The sequence below is a fragment of the Microcebus murinus genome, chromosome 19 (genome assembly GCF_040939455.1).
Source record: "Microcebus murinus isolate Inina chromosome 19, M.murinus_Inina_mat1.0, whole genome shotgun sequence".
Classification (NCBI taxonomy): Eukaryota; Metazoa; Chordata; class Mammalia; order Primates; family Cheirogaleidae; genus Microcebus; species Microcebus murinus.
This window is the reverse complement of record NC_134122.1, coordinates 17,765,655-17,788,537: the sequence shown is the minus strand read 5'-3', so window position 1 is coordinate 17,788,537 and position 22,883 is coordinate 17,765,655. Positions and strand designations below refer to the sequence as shown.

Genomic DNA, 22,883 nt, shown 5'->3' with positions numbered 1-22,883 from the left:
GGGCTCAGGTCAACTGGTTGACTGGACCCCATTGGATCGGTTGTTGGGAATTTCAGGTTTTTGTTTTTGTTTTTTTGAAAACTGGCTGTTTCTGGGTTCAGTCTGATTTGTGGCACCTGGCACAGGCGACTCCACCGTGGTTTGGTCTGGTCTGTTGCGCCTAGTACAGGAACTCAGTCCAAAACGACGGTCTCCCATACATTTTGTCTAAACAGCTTTAACGTTCACGGAGCTTACCTTTAAGTTTGCGTAGACAGACCAACAGAACTCTCGCGGAAGTGTTTATCTCCCTTAAGTAGGCCCCTCCTTAGCTAAGATTTCACTGTGGCTTCAGTTACCCGAGGTCAACGGTGCTCCAAAACTTTCAAATGAAAAATTCCAGAAACCAACAATTCCTAAGTTTTAAATTGCACGCCCTTCTGAATAGCGTGAGGAAATCTCTCGCCATTCTGCTCCGTCCCAGTTGGAGCGCGAATCGCCCCTCTGTCCCGCGCAGCCTCGCTGTATGTGCTACCTGCCCGTTAGTCGTTGACGCTGTCTGCTCCTGACATCCCGCCATAGACGTCGTGACGGCTGGAGGATTCAGGATCCCCCAAGGCAGGTGATCCTCCTGACGTGCCTTCAGGAGGTCAACAGTAGCCTCACACCATGTCACCACGCCTATGCCATTCTCCTCACTTCATCTCATCACACAGGCATTTTGTCACCTCTCTTCATCACAGGGAGGGGGAATCAGCACAACATATTTTGTGTGTGTGTGTGAGAGAGAGACTGAGACCATATTCACATAACTTTTATGACAGTAAATTGTCATAATTGCTCTATTTCATTATTAGTTATAATTGCTCATTTCTTACTGTGCCTAATTTATAAATTAAACTTTATTGTAGGTATTCATTTGTAGGGAAAAAAACATAGTATATATATAGGGTTTGGTACTAACTTCAGTTTCAGGTATCCACTGGGGGAGTCTTGGAATATATCCCTTGAGAATAAGGGGGGACTATTAATACTGTACTAGGTTAAAAGCTGCATTGTCATCATACTCGTCATTGTCATCCTCCACCAGCTCCTTATCTTAGCAAACCCCGATACAGCACTTCCTGCGTGCCTGGCTCCTCAGGCACTCTGCGTATTAACTCGTTTAAGGCAGGCGCCACTCCTTATTGAACTCTGTGTAGCGCCCCACCCCTCATGGCCCATAATGCCCAGCGTCATGCCTACCACGTGGTAGATACTCGGTTCATCTATGTTGAATGCACGTGTTGCCCTATTGACTAATTCTGAACAGCCTGGCCTGGTGACACTTGTAACAGAAACATTTGAATCCAAGGGGAGATTTTTCCTGTTTTCCCTAACCCCTGTCTCCCAAACACATTCAGACATACACACAGGGTCTAACTAGGAAAACCACAATGACTTCAAGGATTCACTACAGAAGAAATTTAGGCAGAGGCTTAGTTACACAGGTGTTGGAGGAGATAATGGTAAGGTGTGGGAGATTGCAAAAAGGGCCACAGATTTTTTTTTTTCTCTCCCATCTAGAAATGATGTATATTTCCTCACCTTTTGAATCTGGGTAGGTCTTAAGACTTCCTTTAGGAGGGAATAATGTTGTATGAATTCCAAGCCTGGGTTTCGAGAAGGTTTTCATGTTTTCTTTCTCTTTTATTTCTCTCTCTCTTTTTTGCCTTCTGTTTTTTAGAACCATCTGCCAGCTGAATATGCCTAGACTGGCCTGTTGGATGCAGAGAGACTCATGGACCCACCATTGCCCAGATGGGGGCCAGCAAAGCAGAGCCCCTGCTCACTTGGCAGCATGAGAATGCCTCCTTAAGACCAGCAGAAGAACTGCCCAGCTGATCCCAGCCTAAATTGCTACCTCATGAATTGTGAGCTACAAATATATGGTTGTTGTTTTAAGCTATTAAGTTTTGGGGTAGTTTGTTTCCCAGAGAACCGGTACATGAAATAACCCAGAGATCGGCAACACCGTGGAAGCCACTACTGCTTTAGGCTGTAGAGACAAAGGGAGAAGGCAATGGAACTGGGGTCCGGGGTAGTGAGAGCTCGAAAAAGAAGAGGAGTAAGGGAGGGGTGTCCCGTGGGGGCTCAGAGGCACACAGGAGGTAGGGGAGAGGCAGTTGATTGAATTAGAAACTGGAAAAAATACCTTGACTTCTCCCTTCTATCTGCCTCCCAATCTTCCACCAGGGCAGGCTATCAGTTGGGCTCAGAAGGCAGCCAGCTGGGACAAGAGCCTGGAGATGCAGCCTCTAGGAGTTGGCCTCTCTGCAACACAGAGCAGAGTACATGAAGGGCTAGGAATGGATCCAAGTGCAAAGAGGCTGAGGACCAGTACTGTATATCCACTGGGAGAAAGAAAAGGGGGGGGGTTACTGATTGCATTTTCAAAACAACAAACTGTATTCCCTTCTGCATATTTTATTCCCTGCTCAGGAATTTAGACCAACAAAAAAGAACTGTAGCTATTGGAAAACTGTGATTGCAAGTATCTCGACTTTTGAGAACATATCCAATCAAATTATATTAGTCTATTTACAAAATGTTCTACTCACCTTGACCCATTAAAAACACAGATAATCAAAACATAGCCTGAACGATGCTATTGTTAAGTCAAACAACACAGAAGTCATAAAACGTAAATTTGATTAATTTTAATTAATTCGGCAAGCATTAAAATCTTTATGAATGCCAACCAAGCACAATGAACACCACAAGACATGCACACACATATACACACAGATAATTGTGGTATACTACAAATGTCATTGAGGTATGAAGGGAGTGGGGTGGGGTTATTTAAGCTGGGTCTTGAAGAGTGAGTAGGAGTTCGCCAGATGGAAAAGAGAAAGAATATAGCTTTCAGAAGGTGTGTGCAAAGGTTTAGAGGTAAGATGCAAGATGTCATATTTAAGAAACCATAAATACTACAGTTTAGTGTGGCTGAAACACCGAGTATAAGAGGGAAATGGAGAGAGAGGAGGCCATAGAAGTGGCAGGGGCTACCATGGAGGCCTCCTATGTCCCATTTATTAAAAAGAAAAAGAAAGACAAATGAGGTTCTGATATTGTGTTATACTAGAGCTAGGTAAGATGTTACCCTTGAGGGAAGCTGTGTTAAAGGGTACATGGGCCTTTCGGACCATTTTCACAATCTCCTATTAGTCTCTAATTATTTCTAAACAAAAAGTTGTTTTTTTTTTTTTTTTTAAAGCAAAAGACAAATGATAATCTGGTGGGGGAAGGGAACCTTTGCAAAACATATACATAAAGATTAATGATTAACAATTACTAATATTCAAAGAGATTTTACCAATTGAAAAGAAAAAGACACCCGAATAGGAAAAGGAACAGCAGTTCACATAAGAGGTTTGCCCTTTATGAGCAATTGGAAGACACTGACATTTTTTATTTTATTAGGTTTTCTTTTCTTTTTTTGTGGAGACAGGATCTCTCTATGTTGCCCAGTCTGATCTCAAACACCTGGCCTCAAGAGATCCTCCTGCCTTGGCCTCCCCAAATGCTGAGACTACAAGCATTAGCCACTATGTCCAGCCTATTTTATTAGATATTAAAGAATTAAATTATTATTATATGTGTTCATTTTAAAGAGTTAAAAAATGACGTAGATAAGTTTGCATCTAATGTCAGAAAGAAAAAAATGAAAAAAAAAATGACGTAGGAGGGGAAAAACGTTTATAATTTCTGTCCTCTCCTGCCCTGCATGTAGCCAGGGTGTGTAATCAGGAGGGTATCCTAACACACCTTTCTCATATGCAGGGTTCGTTGGTTTGCTTATTTGATCTGGCATGGATTGCAAAAATGGCATAATATACTTATTACTCTGCAACTTGCCCTTTTCCCTTAACGATATATGGACATCCCTCTGGATGAATTGGATCTAATTCATTTGCTTTTTCAACCATTCTCTTATTGGTGGATATTTAGGTTGCTTTTTGTTTTTAGCAATGACAAAATTACTGCCATTAGGATGATCCTGGGTATATTGGGACTTCCATTTCAGTAAAATAGATTTCCAAAGGTAGGATTTCTGGGTCAATGAATGTTTGTATTTTTAGTTTTAATATGAGTCTCCAGATTACTTTTGAAGGTTGTAGCCATTCCTATTTCTTAACGATGTCAGCCAGAAGTGGATATTATCTTTCTTTCACTTGTAAATTTTGGCAAATATAATGGGTGAAAAAAATGCTGGTTTAATTTGCCTTTCCTTGTCTCCTGCATATGTTGAGCATCTTACTGTACGTTCAGTGACAATTGCACATTCCCTTATGTGAACTGCCTGTTCCTTTTCCTATTCGGTTGTCTTTTTCTTTTCAATTGGTAAAACCTCTTTGAATGTTAATAATTGCTAATCATTAATCTTTATGCATGTGCTTTGCAAAGGTTCCTTCCCTCACCAGATTATTTGTCTTTTGCTTTTTTTTTTTAAAAAACTTTTTGTTTAGAAATAATTAGAGACGAATAGAAAATTGTGAAAAATGATACAAAGAGGGCCATGTACCCTTAACACAGCTTCCCTCAAGAGAAGCATCTGACATAGCTCTAGTACAATATAAAAACCTCTATCGTCTTTTTTTGAATTTTTTTACTTTTAGAGATGGGGTCTTGCAATGTTGCCCAGTTGCCCAGGCTAGAGTGCAGTGGCTATTTACAGGTGTGATCATAGTGCATTGCAGCCTTGAACTGCAGGGCTCAGGTGACCCTCCTGTCTTAGCCTCCCAGGTAGCTTGGACTACAGGCTCGTGCCACTATACTCAGCATTCATTTGTCTTTTGATGTATTATAGTTTATGGTATTGTTTTGATTTCAATAATGTCATTGTATATTTTAATACCTGGTAAGGGAAGTCTCACCACTCCATATTTTTTTTTTATTATTTTCTTGACTATCCTCAGATACTTATTTTTTCCATTTGAATTTTTTTTTTTCAAATTCCACTCTGTCGCCCAGCTAGAGTACAGTGGGGTCACCATAGCTCACAGCAACCTCAAACTCCTGGGCTCAAGAGATCCTCCTGCCTCAGCCTCCCAGAGTGCTGGGATTACAGGCATGAACCACCCTGCAGGCTTCCATTTGAAATTTAAAAGCCTTGGACAACTCAGTGCAAGGAGAGAGAGAATTACCCTTCCTCTGCCTTTTTGTTCTATTTGGGCCCTGAACAGATTGGATGATGTCCATTCACATTGGTGAGGGTGGATCTTTTTTAGGCAGTCTACTGATTCAAATGCTAATTTCTCCGGAAACACCCTCACAGACGCACCCAGAGGGGGATTACACAAGGCTGTGAATACCAAAAAATAGGAAACAGGACTCATTTTAGAGGGTGCTTGTCACACCATGGAATACTATGTAGCAGCCCAAATAAGGTGTCTCTGTATATAATGACAAGGAAAAATCTCCAAGATACATTGTTAAGACAAAAAAAAAAAAAAAAAAGAAAAGAAAGAAAGAGGCAAAACCATTTATGGCATCACTTATGTTAAAAAAAAACACAAAAAACCTCATCCATAAAAGAAATTTTTTTTTCGATAGATATGTATAGAAAATAACTGGAACATTGCCAACTGATTACCATGATTAAATCTTGAATTTTTTTATTATTCTGTATTGTTTGATTTTTTTTAAAAAGATAATATATTCATGTTTTATGCAATTGAAAATAATTTTCAATGAATAAATAAAACGGACTATATTGTGATCACAGAAGAGCGATGACAGCTATAAATAATATGGCAGCAAGGAGGATAGAGAAAAATAGGATATAAGGAAGGAGTATGTTAATGAAAAAAACCGGAACTGTAAAGTAATTTAAAGAGGTTTATTCTGAGCCAAATGTGTGTGACCACGGCCCAGGCAGCCAAGACTAAGAAGTCTTGAGCAAGTTGTCCTGAGGCGGTTGGGTTTATTTTGGTTTTATACATTTTTAGGAAGATAAGAATTGCAGGTAAAGTCCTAAATCAATACATGAATTGGTCTGAAAGGCAGGACATTTCAAAGTGGGGGGCTTACGGGCTAGAGGTGGATTCAGAGATTCTTTGATATATAATTGGTTAAAGAAATAGAACTTTGTCTAAAGGCTTGGTATGTTATCTTAAATTAGTTATTTAGAGACCAGGTCTTGCTCTGTCATGCAGGCTGGAGTGCAGTGGCAAGATCATAGCTCACTGCAGCCTCAAAGTCCCGCCTTCCATGTAGCTGGGACTATAGGCACACACTGCTACGTTTGGCAGGGATCTCACTATACTGCCCAGGCTGGTCTCGAGCTCATGGCTTCAAGTGATCCTCCCTCCTCAGTCTCCCAAAATGCTGGGATCATAGGCTGAGCCACCACTCCCAGCTGCTTGGAATGTTTTAGTTAATATAAGGAAGTCTATTAATCAGAGATAAGCCACAGTATACCACTCAAGTCACCTGTTAAGCAAACTGATGGTCTGTAGATGATTTTACCTTCGCCCTACATGGCCTTAGGTCTTGTTAATAGCTTAGTATCTTATTGTCACAAAGAGTCTGTTTTGTCAGTCTTGTGGTCTCTGTTTTAACATTAATGCTGGGCAGTTCTTGTATCTAAACTCCAAAAGGGAGGGGGTATAACTAAGGCATGTCCAACTTCCTTTCCCTTCATGGCTGGGAACTCAGTTTTAAGGTTTTTCTGGGGTCCTCTTGGCCAAGAGGGGGCCTGTTCAGCTGGAAGGGGGACTTAGGATTTTATTTTAGTTCACAGGTATTTCAGAGGTAAAAATCAAGAGGTTTTCAAGGATCTGATTTTTAAAGAAAGGAAGAGTTTAGGAGAACTTTAAGATTTCAAGCTTAGGTGACTGGGTGGAATTCTCATTTAATTAGAGAGCACAGAAGGAAGAAGAGATTTTGGAGGAGCTAAGGGTGAAACGCTTAGCTTTTAGCAACCCCCTCCATGCCTAAGGCTGACAAGGCCACTGGTACCTGTTAGTCTTGCATCTGGAGAGATTAAGAGGAAGCTGAGAAATGAACCTTAACCCAAATCCTTGACTGTCCTGCTTGTTATTAGCCTCAGGTACAGAGAAAAATGCCAGGGGAATTACTTATTACTACAGCGAGTGCTTTGGCCACAGACTCCAATGTCATCCCTTGCTGAGTTAAATGATGTTTATGCCAACCAGAGCACACCACTTGCCTCCAGTTGGTAAAACCTACCTAACCCACTTCAGGCTTCCTTTCTGCACATCCTACTCTGGATCCCCCTCCTTGGTCTTCTGCTTAGGAGAAGGCTTGGACTCTTTCCTACCCCACTAGCCTCTGGGATGAGAGAGAAATGCATCAAGATTGGGACCCAGAAATAAGAATCCTTGGAGAAAAGACAAACACCAAGAGAATGCCACCAGGACTTTTTGCCTTCTTGCTTCTTTCTTCTTTATGCAAAAACACCACCCCACAGCAACCAGGATTTGGGCTTTCCTGACCTTAGTGCTCAGAACTGTTCTGCTTAAGGTGTGTGTGCCTGCGTGTTGGGGATGGGACTGGGGCGAGGGTGATGGTTGGTGCCACTGAGAATCCAAACAGCCCCTCCATAGTTTGTCCTTCTTTAAACTGGAGTTGGTTTGACAACCAGGCTTCAGCCAACTAAGGATGGTATCACTGCAGTCACCATCACAGGAGATAAAATTCTGCCCATCTCTTTAGTCATTGCAATTTCATCGCACTATTCATCTGGGACCAATGGGAAGTGACCACTGGATTTAACAAGGAGCCTTTAAAAATATCTCTTTGGCACTGGCCCCAGAAGCTGCTGAAAAGGTCAGGAAGGATGTTAATAAATTAACCTCAAGGCCACAGTCTTCACTGAATCTAGGAGCCTCCCTGGATCAGTTGAGCCTCCAATCTCAACGGGCTTAGTTACAGTGTCCAGTGAGGCCCTACAGAGAGGGTTTAATACAATCAAACTTCAAACTACACAACACTTGAGTCATAAAATTCCCTAGACATGGCACTACTCTATGTTTTCACACTACAAGTTTCCTTTATCAATTTAATCTTTTGTTCCCATAGAACAATTAAAACTCCCTTTCCACTTTTGCCTCTTAAATACAGCGAGGAGGATCTCCCCAGATGTATTCACTGGCTGGAACTTGGATTTTTTCTTCCACACTCAGAGCTTCGGATTCTCAGCCCAGGCTGCAAATTAGAATCATCTGGGAGCTTCAAAAAGGGCCCCCATTGGACTCCACCCCTAGAGATTCAGGCTCCATTGGCCTGGGGTAGGGCCCAGGTATCAGGAGTTTCAAAGCTCATCAGCTGATTTTAATGGGCAGCCAGAGTTGAGAACTGTCCTATGGCCTGGGCATGTTCCTGGACTAACCCATAGCTCTTCCAAATGGATTTTGTCCAATTCCAAGTCTCTCTTGTTTCCACTTTTCCAAAATTCTAATCCAGTCAAATTTTCTGTAGTGATAGCTCCTATCAGGACAGGGACTAAGGTGATGCAGTAGGGTAAAAAATTTAAAGAGGCTCTTATTTTCAGGTGCCAACCCTCCATTTGCACAACACTGGGAGTGAGTGTCTCCTTAAATTTTGAGCCTTGGGTGCCTCCCTTGACTCACCCTAATCTCAGCTCTGATTCCTATGGCACATGCATTTTTAATGGGGGTGACATGCTGCCTCCAAGGGGGCAAAAAGTGGTTCCTGGTTGGGGTGGGGCAAAAAAATCTTACTAGTTTATTATGTATGAAGCAATGATATACATACAGTACATGAAGACATATGCAGTACATCTGTGCTATTAAAATTTCATGGGGTATGGTGATTAGAAAAAAATATCTAAAAAGGCTTCTTGCAGTGGGAAAAAAAGTGAAAAAGAGATGGAAAAACACTGACATAGAACATTGAGCAGGAGTAATATGGAGCACTTGAAATGTAGCTAGTGAGACTGAAAAACTTAATTTTTTTTTTTTTTTTTTTTTTTTTTTTTTTTTAAGAGTTGGAGAATTCACATTTATTGAATAACTGATGTGATACAACCTGGAATTTCTGAATTCCAAATAAATAAATTTCACTTTTGGGACATATGATCTGTTATTTTTAGCACCAACAGACCTCACAATGGGTTAACAACCTTCCCCTGCTGGCCCTTCAATCTGCTTTAATAACAAGTCCTTTGCTGCTTCAGTCATTCTCCCAGGGGATGGCCTACTGTCCTCCTTTCTGCACAATTTGGGCAAACCGACTGGTGATGGCTGAAAAACTTAATTTTATTCAATAAATTAAATTCAATTTCAGTTCATTTCAATCTACATACCTGCTTCCAGTTGGGGGTTACTATGTTGCACGGCACAGGTTGGGAGGGTGGACAAAGCAATGAGACATCACGGTCTACAGTCTGGTCCAGAGCACACACATACCCTAGAAACACATGAGATCTCCTTGGCAGTTCACAATGTAGGTACCCATCTACTCCCACCATCTCGCAGACCAAAGTAGTGTTCCCAGAGCCCACTGCAAATTACCAGCCATGCACCCACCGTAGAGAAGAGGCAGAACAGAGGAAAGAGAGAACTCAACAGAGACAACGCACTATAAAAGGGTAAGGAGGACACAGTTCTAGGGGAAAATGGTCTCCCAACCATGTGGCTTACCTCATGGAGGGGTGCTTGAGATATACTCTGTACCCTCTCTTGTGCCCAGGACACCCTGCATTTGTAAATGTTAATCTTTCCGTAAAATTTCCTGGATTTGCTCTCCCCAAACTCCCAATCTTAAACTTGTAACTCGCTTTACTTCTCCATTCTCATCAAGATCCCCAGTAGGCTGGATGCGACTGTTTCCAACCCTAGAACTCACTGGGCCTCTGTGTTCTGCTTCAAAGGCCCCTCCCTGTTTCTATAGTTATCCAAGCCAGAAACCCTCCTCCCCTCCAACCATTCTCTAGCCTGAGGCTGCTGTGACCTGAGGAGCCAGGGAAAAACAGTATATTCGCCAGTCCTGCTTTTCCATAGCTTAAAAAAAAAAAATTAAACATTTATTATCTCATAGTGTCTGTGAGTCAGGGATTCAGGATCAGACTAGCTGCATGGTCCTGGCATGGGGGATCTCATGAGGTCGTGAAGCAGGTTTATTGTATCCTGGTTACCAACTTGTCTTGAGTCTGGTGAGACAGAACAACTCATATGCAACAAGTTACATAAAACTGGTTTATTACTCACAGAGAGGCAGCAAGGGACAACAGATGCCTGGGATTCGTTGCAAGCTGGTCCCCTTAGTGCTCTGGAAAGCTGCCTGCAGTGGAAGGAGTCTCATCTGAGCATGCCCCACTTGCACCACAGCAGAGGGACCCCCCAAAGCAGCCCACCCTGAGTTTTATACCATGAGGTCACTGGAATTGCCAGGCTAAAGCACTGAAGGACACCCTAATCCAGGGGTGGTGGGGACTGGCACAGACCCCAGGCTATTTCTGCCAGTCTCTCCCTATTTCAGGATGTTGCATTCCTAGCATATGCTACAGTATTCTTGAGTACAGGCAAGAAAGGGGAGAGTACTGGCTTGGTCCAAGGCCACCTAGAGAACTGCCCTGCAGAAGTTGCAGCTGAGATGGCAGCAGAAAGGTTGTAGTCATCTGAAAGCTTGACTGGGGCTGGAGGATGCACTTCCAAGATGGCGCACCTCACTCATATATCTGGCAAGTTAGTGCTGGCTGTTGGCAGGAGCTCTCAGTTCCTTGCCACATAGACCTCTACCTAGGGCTGTCTGCATATCCTTCAGCTTTGTAACTCTTGGGTAAACCTTACCTATTCTGGTAGTTCTAAAAGCATTCTTTTTTCACCACCATCATTCTCTTGGCAGAACCCAAAGCTACTTCCTCTGGAGTTCTAGGTCTATCCTCTCTGATGTGTCATTATGGTTATTTCTTTTTTAATTTAAAAAAGTTTTACAGTTTTATTTACCTATTTTTTTTGTTGACCCCTTGGCCAATTTGCATCCTTATGCTTATTTCAAGTGGAATTGGTTGGGTACATTGTCTCCTTTCTCCCTTACCAGGGACACTCTTTGTAGATCCAAGTGCCTTCCCCTTCCTTCATCCTTGCTCCCACCATTCCTGTCTTGACTCCAATATTAAAATTTGTTTGTCAGGCTGCTGCTATTCATCCTTAAATTTCTGTCATTCTTCTGAATTCTGGGCAAATTTTTGTTCTCCAGAGACCAGTGTCTGAAACCATCTTACCACCTATGTGCTCCTGAGAAAACCTGAATTTTAGAGCAAAATGGACTTTTCAGTTCCTAAAAATACTCTTGGGTATGCAATAATTCTATTGAGTATTCCTCCCACTTCACCTGAAGAAAATGACACATTTCTTGTAGAGTAAAGCCCCCCTTCTTACCTGTCAGTTGATATTTGAACCCGCTCTTTGGGTCCCTAACTTCATGGTCATTATCTAGGTTTAGGAACAGCCCTATCATTTCGCTATTATCTATGCTCTTGAAGTATATAAATACATATATGTATATATATCGCTCTCTCTATAAAATATATGCTATATATTATTTAGTTTATATCCACATAAATATTATGGAAATATCATGTGATGGGGTGCTTCTGAGCACCTCTTTCCAACTTGCAACTCTGCATTCAGCAACATTATACTAGTTGTTTGAAATCAGCCATGCTTGAGTATTTGTACCATGGTAATCAGCCAGTGCATCAAATCAGGGACTGACTTAGTATTGTTTTTTTTTGTTGTTCTTGTTGTTTTGGTTAGATGTCTAGACTTTAGAAAGTGATAGAGAAAACTTTAATAATGCAGATTAAATGTCAATGTGTGTCATGTGCATAGTGGCTACATTGCTGATAGCATAAAACATTGCTAAATCATGACTGAATTGTAACCATAGGTTAGCTACAGATACAAGAGTTCAGCTAAATTCAACAAAAGCATCCTGTAAGAATTCATTGGCTATGCATAATTTAAAGTGAAGAGTATTTTATACTTTATTATTATTTGTAAAGTGTGTGATACACATTCTTGATATCAGTATGATTTATAATAAACATTTGCCCATAGCTGTATGCATGCCTTTTTCCCCTCCTCAAAGCTGGTGTTTAAATATGTACCAGCACCATTGAACCTGGCTGTCCAAGCAGGGCTTTGGCCAAAATGAGTGCTGCTGGGTGTTGCTACCTGAACTCCCTCTTAAGCTCAGATTCCCACTTCGCCAAGTCCCTTTCCTGTGGCAGGAACTGTGCTTCTGCCCATGGGACTTTGCCCAGAAGTTCAGTTAGGCTGTCCCAGGGAGGCGTCCTGGCCACCCACATCCCTACCTCCTGTGCACACTCATTTCCCTCTGCCAAATCACTGATACGAGATGTGTCTTGGTGCAGGAAAGAAACCAGTAAGGATCCTGAGCCCCTGTGTCCTCAGCCTCCTGCTGTCTTTCGAGAGAATCATATCATAGCCGGGCATGGTGGCGCATGCCTATAGTCCCAGCTACTCCAGAGGCCGAGGCAGGAGGATTGCTTGAGCTCAGGAGTTTGAGCTAGTTTAAGTTTGCTGTGAGCTAGGCTGACGTCACGGCACTCTACCCTAGGTGACAGAGCAAGACTCTGTCTCAAAAATAAAATAAAACCTAGATAAAACCTCTAAGAAATGTTTCTTCATGTGGGGCCTCCCACCAATTCCTTTAGAATCACTTGGTAAATATGTACATTACCGGACCCTTCCCAGGCCTGTTGGGTTATATTCTCTGGAGGTAGAGTCTGCAATTTTGAACGAATCAATTTTAATCGATTCATTTATTGAGTGCCTACTATCTGTCATGCACTGTTCTAGGCACCGGATAGGCCAGGGAACCAAACAGACAAAAATCCCTGTTTGCATGAAGGTTATAACTAGTGGAGAAACCCCTAATAGACAGAATATTTAAGTAAAATAGATAGCATATTAGCTAGTTATAAGTGCTAGAGAGAAAAATAAAGCCAGGGAAGGGGATAAGAAGTATGACGATGACATCTGAGTAAAGACCTGAAGGAAGTCATGAGAGCGAGTGACATAGAGTGAGCCATGTTGAACGTTTGTGGGGAAAAGTGCTCCAGGCAGAGGGAATGGCAAATACAACGGCCCTGAGGTAGGAGTTCTCCCACAGTGACCTGGGAAGAGGAGCAAGCCAAGATGGCTGAAGAATTCTCAGAAGATTATTCTGTGTGTGAAAACCGAGAACCCCTTAGGTGAGCAGATGCCCCTGGCTCTTTCATGTCAAGTCTGCCATCTTCTACACACTGTGGCTCCGGACTCATTCTGAAGTTCCTCCGTTTCTTTCAACAAGCATTTATTGTGCACTTACGAAGGGTCGGTGATTTGTGATGAGGCTGAAAATCCTTGACTTACGGCCATGACCCTGCTTCTTTTTTTTTTTTTTTTTTTTTTTTTGAGACAGAGTCTCACTTTGTTGTCCAGGCTAGAGTGAGTGCCGTGGCGTCAGCCTAGCCCACAGCAACCTCAAACTCCTGGGCTCAAGCGATCCTCCTGCCTCAGCCTCCCGAGTAGCTGGGACTACAGGCATGCGCCACCATGCCCGGCTAATTTTTTATATATATATCAGTTGGCCAATTAATTTCTTTCTATTTATAGTAGAGACGGGGTCTCGCTCTTGCTCAGGCTGGTTTTGAACTCCTGACCTTGAGCAATCCGCCCGCCTCGGCCTCCCAAGAGCTAGGATTACAGGCGTGAGCCACAGCGCCCGGCCTGCTTCTTTGCCTATCGGTCCAACACCCTTGGACCCCAAATGGATTTCCTTCTCCTGTTCTTTGAACCTCGAGTTATGAGGCTACCACCCCACCCCACGTCCAAAATAAACTTTTTTCCAGGTACCTTTCATTTTCTGCTTATGGCCACAGGATAACTTTAGCTCCCAAACCAGGCTCCAGCCCCCAGAACCTCCGTCCCAGCGAAAGGCCCAGCTCCCTCGCTGGCCTGTCAGGGGCACTGGGAGATTGAGTTTAGTCTTAGACGTAGGAGCGTGAGGCCCAGGGGGACACAAAGGGGGACATGCACGGCAGGAGCAGCAGAGCAGTGTTCATTGTATCTGTTAAGTAGGTTTTTACCCCTCCCCTCCTCATCCCTCCTCCCTTGATTTTAGGTGTTTTAATGGGTGTATGGTAGTATCTCATTTGCATAAATTGCAAATTTGGTCATGTTCCTTCCCTACTTGAAACCATCTATGACTCCCTATTGATTTCTAGGGTAAGCCCTAATTGGTTAGCGTGACTTGGAAGAGCTACTTGCTGGGGGAGAGAAGTGGGTCTTTCCTTGCCTCTCGGACCCAGCTGTTGCATGTCACTGAATCCCTTTTAGCTCCCTCAGTGCATTATGTTTTCCCCACTGTTACATTTCTCCGTATGCTGTTATCTCTGCCTAGAACATTCTCCTCCCTTCTGTCATCTGGTCAATGCCTTCTCATTTTCTTGTTCTTAACTTAGAGGTTGAATACTCCAGATGCCATTTCTTACGCCTGCCAGTCTAAGTCCTAACTCCCAGGGAACACTCCATTTCCCTCTCCTGCCCAGTTTCCCTACCTACACCCTGATGCAGCCCCTTCTAGCTGCTTCCAACTATGGTAAATTTCAAAACCAGCCACAGTACTTCACAGCTCTTCCCATCAAGAGATGGAGTTTCTCTCTGCTCCCTTGAAGGATTATGCCCATTTTATAGACAAGGAAACTGAGCCCAAGATCGCATAGCTTGTAAGTGACAGAGCAGCATTCAAACCCAGCAGTTCTGGGTTCAGATCCTAAGCTCTTCCCACCAGGCTGTGGGAATCTGGCTCCCACTGATGTGCCCATTTGCAGCCTGGCTTGCCTTGGATTCCTTTCTCACTGGGGTATGTCACCTCTCTCCTTTAGAGGAACTCCTGCTCCCATTCTAACATCATGATTTTAATGGGGATTATCAAACACAACATGCCCTGTTCCTTTGGTTACAGGGCATATGACCTCAGCCAGAAAATCAGAGCTTTCCTTGAGACTTTCTGAATTAGAACTATGGGAGGAGATGTGAGCTTGGCCACCATTGACTGCCATGCTCCCAGCTTCATGGAGAAAAACAGATCTGAGGAAAAGAAAGTACCAGCCAGCAGGGAATGGTTTGTGTTGGGCAGGGTGGGAGGGATTGGGGAGGAAGGGAGTTGTCATGTACGAAGCAGGAACATCCGAGTTTTTTGTTATATTGTCCCCAAAGGCAACTGCATCCTAATCTTCTCCAGGTTTAGTTGGTTTCATTATCTTGGTCAATAAATTCCCTGCTTTGCCTCATTTAGTTAAAACTAGGCCACCTGCAACAATTTTAAAGAGCCTTCGTAATATATTAGCCTTGGGGGAATTGATCGAGGGGGGAGGATTAAGGCATTAGGTAAAACCAGCCCCTTTGAGCAGCTCAGGGGTTGAGTTGGGGGTGGGGCTGTTGATGACACAGGTGAAGGTGTGGCCTGGGACTCTGGGTCCCCATAGAAAGTGAGGGCTTTCAGCCAAAAATTCAACTTTGGTTGCAAAGGACTTAGGGGAGAAATGAAAATGTGTGCTTCTACATCAGAAGGGGGAAAAAAGTGTCTAACAGGTTGTGAATAATTCAGATTTAATTACTAGGAAAATGCCTTCCTTTTCTTTTTACTTTTTTATTCTTTCCCTGGCCTGACGCTTAGGCAGCAGGTTTAGTAGATATTTTTGTTCCAGAAATTCTACTTGGGAAATAGTGAGCCAAGTCCCTGGCTTCCTTCTTGTCAGGTGCGAAGGCCAGATCGTTCTGGATGTGGGCGGGAAGCACCAGCAGGTATCCCCTAGCTCTTCCTACTGAAAGCTGCCAGGCGTGGTACCCACCTCGGGGGTCCTGCTCTAACACCTGGGACCTCTGAGCTTGTGACCTATACATTAGAATGCACAGGTGTAAAAGGCGCCCAACCATGCATGGGTGCCATTACAATTTTGTGGCTTTGTATCTTAGAAAGGGCCTCGTCACTGCTCAGCAATCCTATTACACAGCCACCTCCATCAATTTCAAACCTCATTACTCACTTCACAGCCTTAGGACTTAGTATCCCATCCCCACTCTCTCCTCTCCAGGAGGTGAATTTTTAAATAACAGCTTTATTGAGATATAATTCATATACTGTAATATAAAATCTACCCGTTTAAAGTGTACAATTAAATGACTTAATGATTTTTGGTATAGTCACAGAGTTGTACAGCCATCACTGCTATCTAATTTCGGAAGATTTTTATCACTCCATAAAGAAACCCCATCTCCATTAGCAATCACTCCCCATATTCCCCTCCTCTGGCAACCACTAGTCTACTTTCTCTATCTGCTGTCTTAAAATAGGATTTGCCTCTTCTGGACATTTCATATAAATGAAATCATACAACAAGTGGGTTTTTGTGTTTGGTTTCTTTCACTCAGCATTGTTTTCAAGGTTCATATATGTTGCAACATTTATCAATACTTTATTCCTTTTTATGGAAGAATAATTATCTATTGTGTAGATATAGATTTGGTTTTTCCATTTATCAGCTGGTGGAAACAACATTGGGGTTGTTTCCATTTCTGGACTTATTATTATTATGAATAATGCTGCCATGTGCATTTGTGTGCAAGTTTTGGTCTGGAGATAAGTTTCCAATTTGGGGAGGTCTGTCTCTAAGAGTGCAATTGCTAGGTCACATAGTAACTTTTTGAGAAACTTTCAAACTATTTTCCAAAGTAGCTACACCATTTTAAGGTCCTCCTGGAAATGTACAAGAGTTCTACTTTCTTCACATCCTTACTAACACTTGTAATTATCTGTCTTTTATATTTTAGCAATCCTAGTGGTAGAAATGGTATGTCATTATGGTTTTGATTTGCAATTTCCTAATGACCAATGGTGTTGAATATCTTTTTACATGCTTACAAGCCATTTATATGTCTTTGGAGAAATTCTATTCTCAAGTCCCTTGCCCATTTTAAAATTAGGTTATTTGTTGTTTTATTATTGAGTTATAATCCTTCTTTATATAGTCTGGATACAAAGCCCTTATCAGATATATGATTTTCTTTCTTTTATTTCCTTTTATTTCATCATATTATGGGGGTACAAATATTGTTGGGGTTACATATATTGCCCCTGCTACCCCTTCCCCACTCCGTGCCAGAGCTTAAAGCGTGTCCAACCCCAAAGTGGTGTGCACCGCACCCATTATGTAAGTATACACCCTTCCCCCGCCCCCTCCCACCTGCCCACCACCCGAAAAAAGTTGTTTTTTTTTGACATTGTGTATCTTTGCCTCTCCCTAAAAAGGGTTAGAGGTATTCCTTTCCCCCCCACAATGCTTGCCACATCCCTAATTGGTACTAACTGATTAAAACTATGGCGCTCAAATGGTGGTAGTGTTTACCAGGGATTGCAGGGGGAGACCCAGATATATGATTTTCAAATATTATCTCCCATTCTCTGGGTTGATGTTTCACTTTATTGGTGGTGTCTGTTGAAGGACAAAAAAATTTTTAACTTTGCTGATGTCCAATTTATCTATTTTTCCCTTTTCATTTGTGCTTTTGATGTCATACCTAAGAAACCGCTGCCTAAGCCAAGGTCATGAAGATTTACTTCTGTGTTTTCTTCTAGAAGTTTTATAGTTTTAGTTTAGGTATGATTTAGTTAGGTATGATTCATTTGGGTATAATTTTTAGGTATTCATTTAGGTATGATTCATTTAGGTAAAAATTATTTTGAGTTTATTTTCATTTATGGTGTGAGGTAGGCGTCCAAATTCATTCTTTTGCATATGGGTACCCATTTGTCCCACTGTTTGTTGAAAGACCATTTTTTACTAATTGAATTATCTTGGCATCCTTGTTGCAAATCAATTCACTGTAAGTAGGTGCTTCTATCTCGTCTCTCAATTCTATTCCACTGATCTATCTGTATGTTTATTTTTATGCCAGTTCCACACTGTCTTCATTCACACTGTAACTCTGTGCTAGGTTTGAAACGGAGAAGTGTGAGTTCTCCAACTTTGTTCTTTTTTTTTTTTTTCCTGAAAAAATGCTGACTGACAACTTTGTTCTTTTTCAAAATTGTTTTGGCTATTTTGAGTTTCTTGGATTTCTATAGGAACTTTAGGGTCAGCTTGTCAATTTCTGTAAAAAAAAAAAACAACAACAAAAGGCAGTTGGGATTTTGATAAAGATTGTGCTGAATGTATAGATCAGTTTGGGGATTACTGTCACCTTAACGATATTAAGCCTTCTGGTCCATGAATATGGGCTATCTTTCCATTCATTATAGTTAGGTCTTCTTTAACTCTTTCAACAATGTTTTGCAATAGTCAGTGTACAAGTCTTGCACTTTTATTGTTAATTTTATTTCTAAGTACTCGATTCTTTTTGATGCTATTTTAAGTGGAATTGTCTTCTTAATTTCCTTTTTGGATTGGTCATTGCTAACGTATAAAAAATTTTCGTATATTGCTCATATATTCTGCAACCTTACTGAATTTATTAGTTCTAGTAGTTTTTTTGTGTGTATTCCTAAGAATTTTCTATATATGAGATTATGTTATCTGCAAACAGAGATAGTTTCAGTTCTTCCTTCCCAGTATGTATGTCTTTTATTTCTTTTTCTTGCCTGGTTGACCTAGCAGAGGAGCTTTTGAATGGTTTAATATAGTGCTTGTGAGGTATAGCATGGGCTTTGGAATCAGTCAGATCTGGTCATAAATTCTGATTCTACCACCCTACTTACTTGCTGTATGATGGCAGGCTGGTATCTTGACTTCTCTGAACTTTGATAGTTCACCTGTAAAAATGGAAAACCCAACTTGTAGGTTTTTAAAAAACATATTTTAAAAATTAAAGTATAATTTATATAGAATAAAATGTATAGGTCTTAAGGTTCAGCTTGATGAGTTTTGACTGCCATATATGTCTATGTAACAACCCCCTCCCAAAATAAGGTACGAAGCATTTCCATCATTCCTTGAAATTCATTTGTACTTCTTTCTAGTCAGTCTAGATCTCCTATCTCCATAGATTCATTTAGCCTAAACTAAGACTAGACTGTGTAAGTGTAGTCATACAGTATGTTCTCTTTGGGGATTAACTTCTTTTGTTAAACATAATGTTTTTGAGATTCATTCATGCTGTTGTAGGTATCAGTGAGTTTTTTTTTTTTTTTTTTTTTTTTTTTTTGAGACAGAGTCTCATTCTGCTGTCTGGGCTAGAGTGCTATGGTGTCAGCCTAGCTCATAGCAACCTCAAACTCCTGGGCTCAAGCGATCCTCCCACCTCAGCCTCCCAAGTAGCTGGGACTACAGGCATGTGCCACCATGCCTGGCTAATTTTTTCTATATATTTTTAGTTGGCCAATTACTTTCTTTCTATCTTTAGTAGAGACACGATCTCGCTCTTGCTTAGGCTGGTTTCCAACTCCTGATCTTGAGTGATCCTCCTGCCTCAGCCTCCCAGAGTGCTAAGATTACAGGCATGAGCCACCGTGCCTGGCCAGTTTTTTTTTTTTTTTTTACTTTGTACTGCTGAGTAGTACAGAGTGAGCATCTCTAATCTGAAATACTCCAAAATCTGAAACTTTTTGAGTACTGACATGATGATCAAAGGAAATGCTTGTTGGAGCATTTTGGATTTGGGGTTTTCAAATTAGGCATGCTGAACCAGCAAGTATAATGCAAATATTTCAAAATCTGAAAAGATCCAAAATCCAAAACACTTCTGGTCCTAAGCACTTTGGTTAAGGGATATTCAACCTGTATTTCATTATGTGGACACAATACAGTTTGTTCATTCATCTTTTTGTTGATGGACATTTGGGTTGCTTCTAATCTGGGACTATTATGAATAAGGATGCTATGAACATTTGCATGCAAATCTTTTTGTAGGTATATATTTTCATTTGTCTTGGGTGAATACCTAGGCGCGAAATTGCTAAGCCATATAGTAGACGTAGATTTAACTTTACAAGAGACTTCCAAATTGTTCAAAATTCTTGTACCACTCTATATTCTCACAGCTATGTATGAGAGTTCCAATTTCTCACTATCTTTGTTGACATCTAGGGTTGTTAGTCTTTTTGACAGTAGCCATCCTAATAGTTTTGAAATAATATCTCATTGTGGTTTTAATTGGCATTGCCCTGATGTCTAATAATGATGAGCACCATTTCACGTGCTTATTGGTCATTTGTGTACCCTCCCTTATGAATTATTTGTTCATGTCTTTTGGTCATTTAAGAAATTAAGTTGTTAGATTTTTATTGTTGATTTATAGGAGTTCTTTATATATTTTGGGTACTATTCCTTTGATATAGGCACTATGTTTTTTTCCCCAGTCTGTGTGTGTAGGGTTGTTTTGAGATTGAAGTGAGGAATTAAATGTTAAGGACAGTGCCTGGCACATAGTAATTTTCAAAATAGAGAGAACAGAGGCTAGCAGGGGATGATATCCATCCATTCCTTGCCCAGCCACCCCCAAATTCAGCTGCTGTTCCTCCCATTCTTAGGGTTTTCTCCCCTGTGTTAGAGGAAGAGGAGAGTTTCTCAACCTAATCCACTTCAGCAGAGATCTTGCTATGTGAATGATATTCTCCTATATTTTTAACCTCTTTTTTTTAATCCTCTGCTTATACATATTCAAATTCTAAAATTTCCTCCATTAAAAGTAAAAACAAACTGGGCACAGTGGTGTGTGCCTGCAGTTTCAGCTACTCAGGAGGCTAAAGTGGAAGGATTGCCCAAGCCCAGGAGTTTGAATCTAGCCTGGGCAATATAGTGAGACCCTATCTATCTCTTAAGAAAAATAAAGTAAAAACAGGTGGGAAGAAGATAAAGGAAAGTAGTTATAAGTGACCTTTTTCTTCTCCCTGGTAGTTTTTAAGGATTTTCCCTTTATTCTTGATGTTAACAATTTTCACCATGATGCACCTGAATGTGGGACTTCTTAAATGCATCTTACTTGCCAATGCTTTTACCTAGTAAGTTTCTCAATGCTTAACACAAGGACTGGCTTATTCCACCTCCCCAGTTAATCACCTCAACAAATTCTCGTGGGGTCACACTTCCTTCTTGTGCTCCTCGACTCTGAGCTTGGAATCTCTACTCCTGCATTCCTACCTTTTCTGTATGTTCTCCTGCTTATTTTGAGGTGAAGTTTCCCTCCAGTTTTGTTTATCTGTAGTGTGTATGCTGTCCTCTTCTCTGCTTTCAGCTTTTTTTTTTTTTTTTTTTTTTGAGACAGAGTCTCGCTTTGTTGTCCAGGCTAGAGTGAGTGCCGTGGCGTCAGCCTAGCTCACAGCAACCTCAAACTCCTGGGCTCGAGTGATCCTTCTGCCTCAGCCTCCCGAGTAGCTGGGACTACAGGCATGCGCCACCATGCCCGGCTAATTTTTTGTATATATATCAGTTGGCCAATTAATTTCTTTCTATTTATAGTAGAGACGGGGTCTTGCTCTTGCTCAGGCTGGTTTTGAACTCCTGACCTTGAGCAATCCGCCCGCCCCGGCCTCCCAAGAGCTAGGATTACAGGCGTGAGCCACAGCGCCCGGCCTCTGCTTTCAGCTTTGACTTAAAATTTCTGGCCATCTGATGGCACTTTTTCATTTTCACATGCTGGCATGGACTTGTTTCATAGGATGTGGAGTAATAAAGATACAGGCACTTATGCTTCATTTGTCATCTCAGCCAATCTCCAAAGGAATTTTATAACACGTTACTTATGTATTGCATGCAGAGCATGGAATTTGGTCTGTTGCAGGCACTCAGCAAGTTATTTGCAGAATGAATCAAGAGAGTCGTGGGTGGTAGGGAAGCTTCCAGACACTGTAAAGCCCACTACCTTCCCACTGCTGATCACTGTAATATAATGTTCATAAACATGGGCTGTTGAAATAGACGGATGTGGTCTGAACCCAGCTCAGCTGCTTACTAACTAGGTGACTCTGAGCAAGTTACTTTACCTCTCCAGGGCTCACTTTCCTCATTCCTAAAATGGAGATGATAATAATTTCCATCTTGTAGCATTGCTATGAGAACACATGCAACAATGCACATAAGGTGCTTGGATTGGCACTTGGTGCATATATCAGAGCTATGAGTTGGATATTTATCTCCACTAAATCTCATGTTGAAATTTGATCCCCAGGGTGGTGGTGTTAGGAGGCAGAGCCTAATGGGAGATGTCTGGGTCATGGGGTGGATCACTTATGAATAGATTAATTCTCTCTTGGGTAGGGTAAGTGAGTTCACTCTCTGAGTTCTAGTGAGAGCTGGTTGTTAAAAAGAGCCTGGTACCTCCCATTGCTGTCTCTCTCTTGCTTCCTCTCTCACCATGTGATCTCTGCACACACCAGGTTGTCTTCTCTTTCTTCCATGAGTGGAAGCAGCCTGACACCCTCACCAGATACATATGTCCAACCATGAACTTTTCCAGACATCAGAATTATGAGTCAGATAAACTCTTTTCTTTATAAATTACCCAGCCTCGGGTATTCCTATATAGCAACGCAAAATGGATCGAGACAATCAGTACGGATTAAATTTGTTTTGAACAACAAAATATTTCAGATCTAAACACATTTTTGAGGTGCATGATCTATGTGACTTGCACTCTTCCCAGCTGTCCTCCCTCCCCCAGAATCTGTTTCCTCATTCACCTGTGTCTTCCTACACTTTGCACCCCTCAGCATCTATGTGCAAAGTCTCTCCCTTCCAAGCAATCCAGAAACTTGACACACAGTATTCCCTTTAGTGGGCCTTAATAAAAACCCTTAACCAAGCCCATCATCACTGTCAGTAGGAGGTGAGTAAGCATTTAGCATTCCTTACTTAATCGACCAGTATT

The 22,883-nt window shown here is 41.7% G+C and overlaps 2 long non-coding RNA genes across 4 annotated transcripts in view; one reads left to right on the top strand and one right to left on the bottom strand.

Annotated features, from left to right (window-relative positions):
• LOC142862391 (uncharacterized) overlaps nt 1–9,827 on the bottom strand; it is a 30,091-nt gene extending 20,264 nt beyond the window's left edge. For 2 of the 3 annotated variants that reach the window (XR_012913439.1, XR_012913441.1), the window contains exon 1: nt 238–357. This is a non-coding gene — a long non-coding RNA (uncharacterized LOC142862391). Of the gene's footprint in view, nt 1–237; nt 358–2,173; nt 2,293–9,313; nt 9,418–9,650 lie in introns of those variants that run through there. The other variant, XR_012913440.1, reaches the window with a different exon arrangement.
• Nucleotides 494–22,883, top strand: part of LOC105879716 (uncharacterized) — a 33,894-nt gene continuing 11,504 nt past the window's right edge. Inside the window, exons 1-2 of the long non-coding RNA XR_012913438.1 lie at nt 494–597; nt 1,706–1,892. This is a non-coding gene — a long non-coding RNA (uncharacterized LOC105879716). The remainder of the gene's footprint in view (nt 598–1,705; nt 1,893–22,883) is intronic.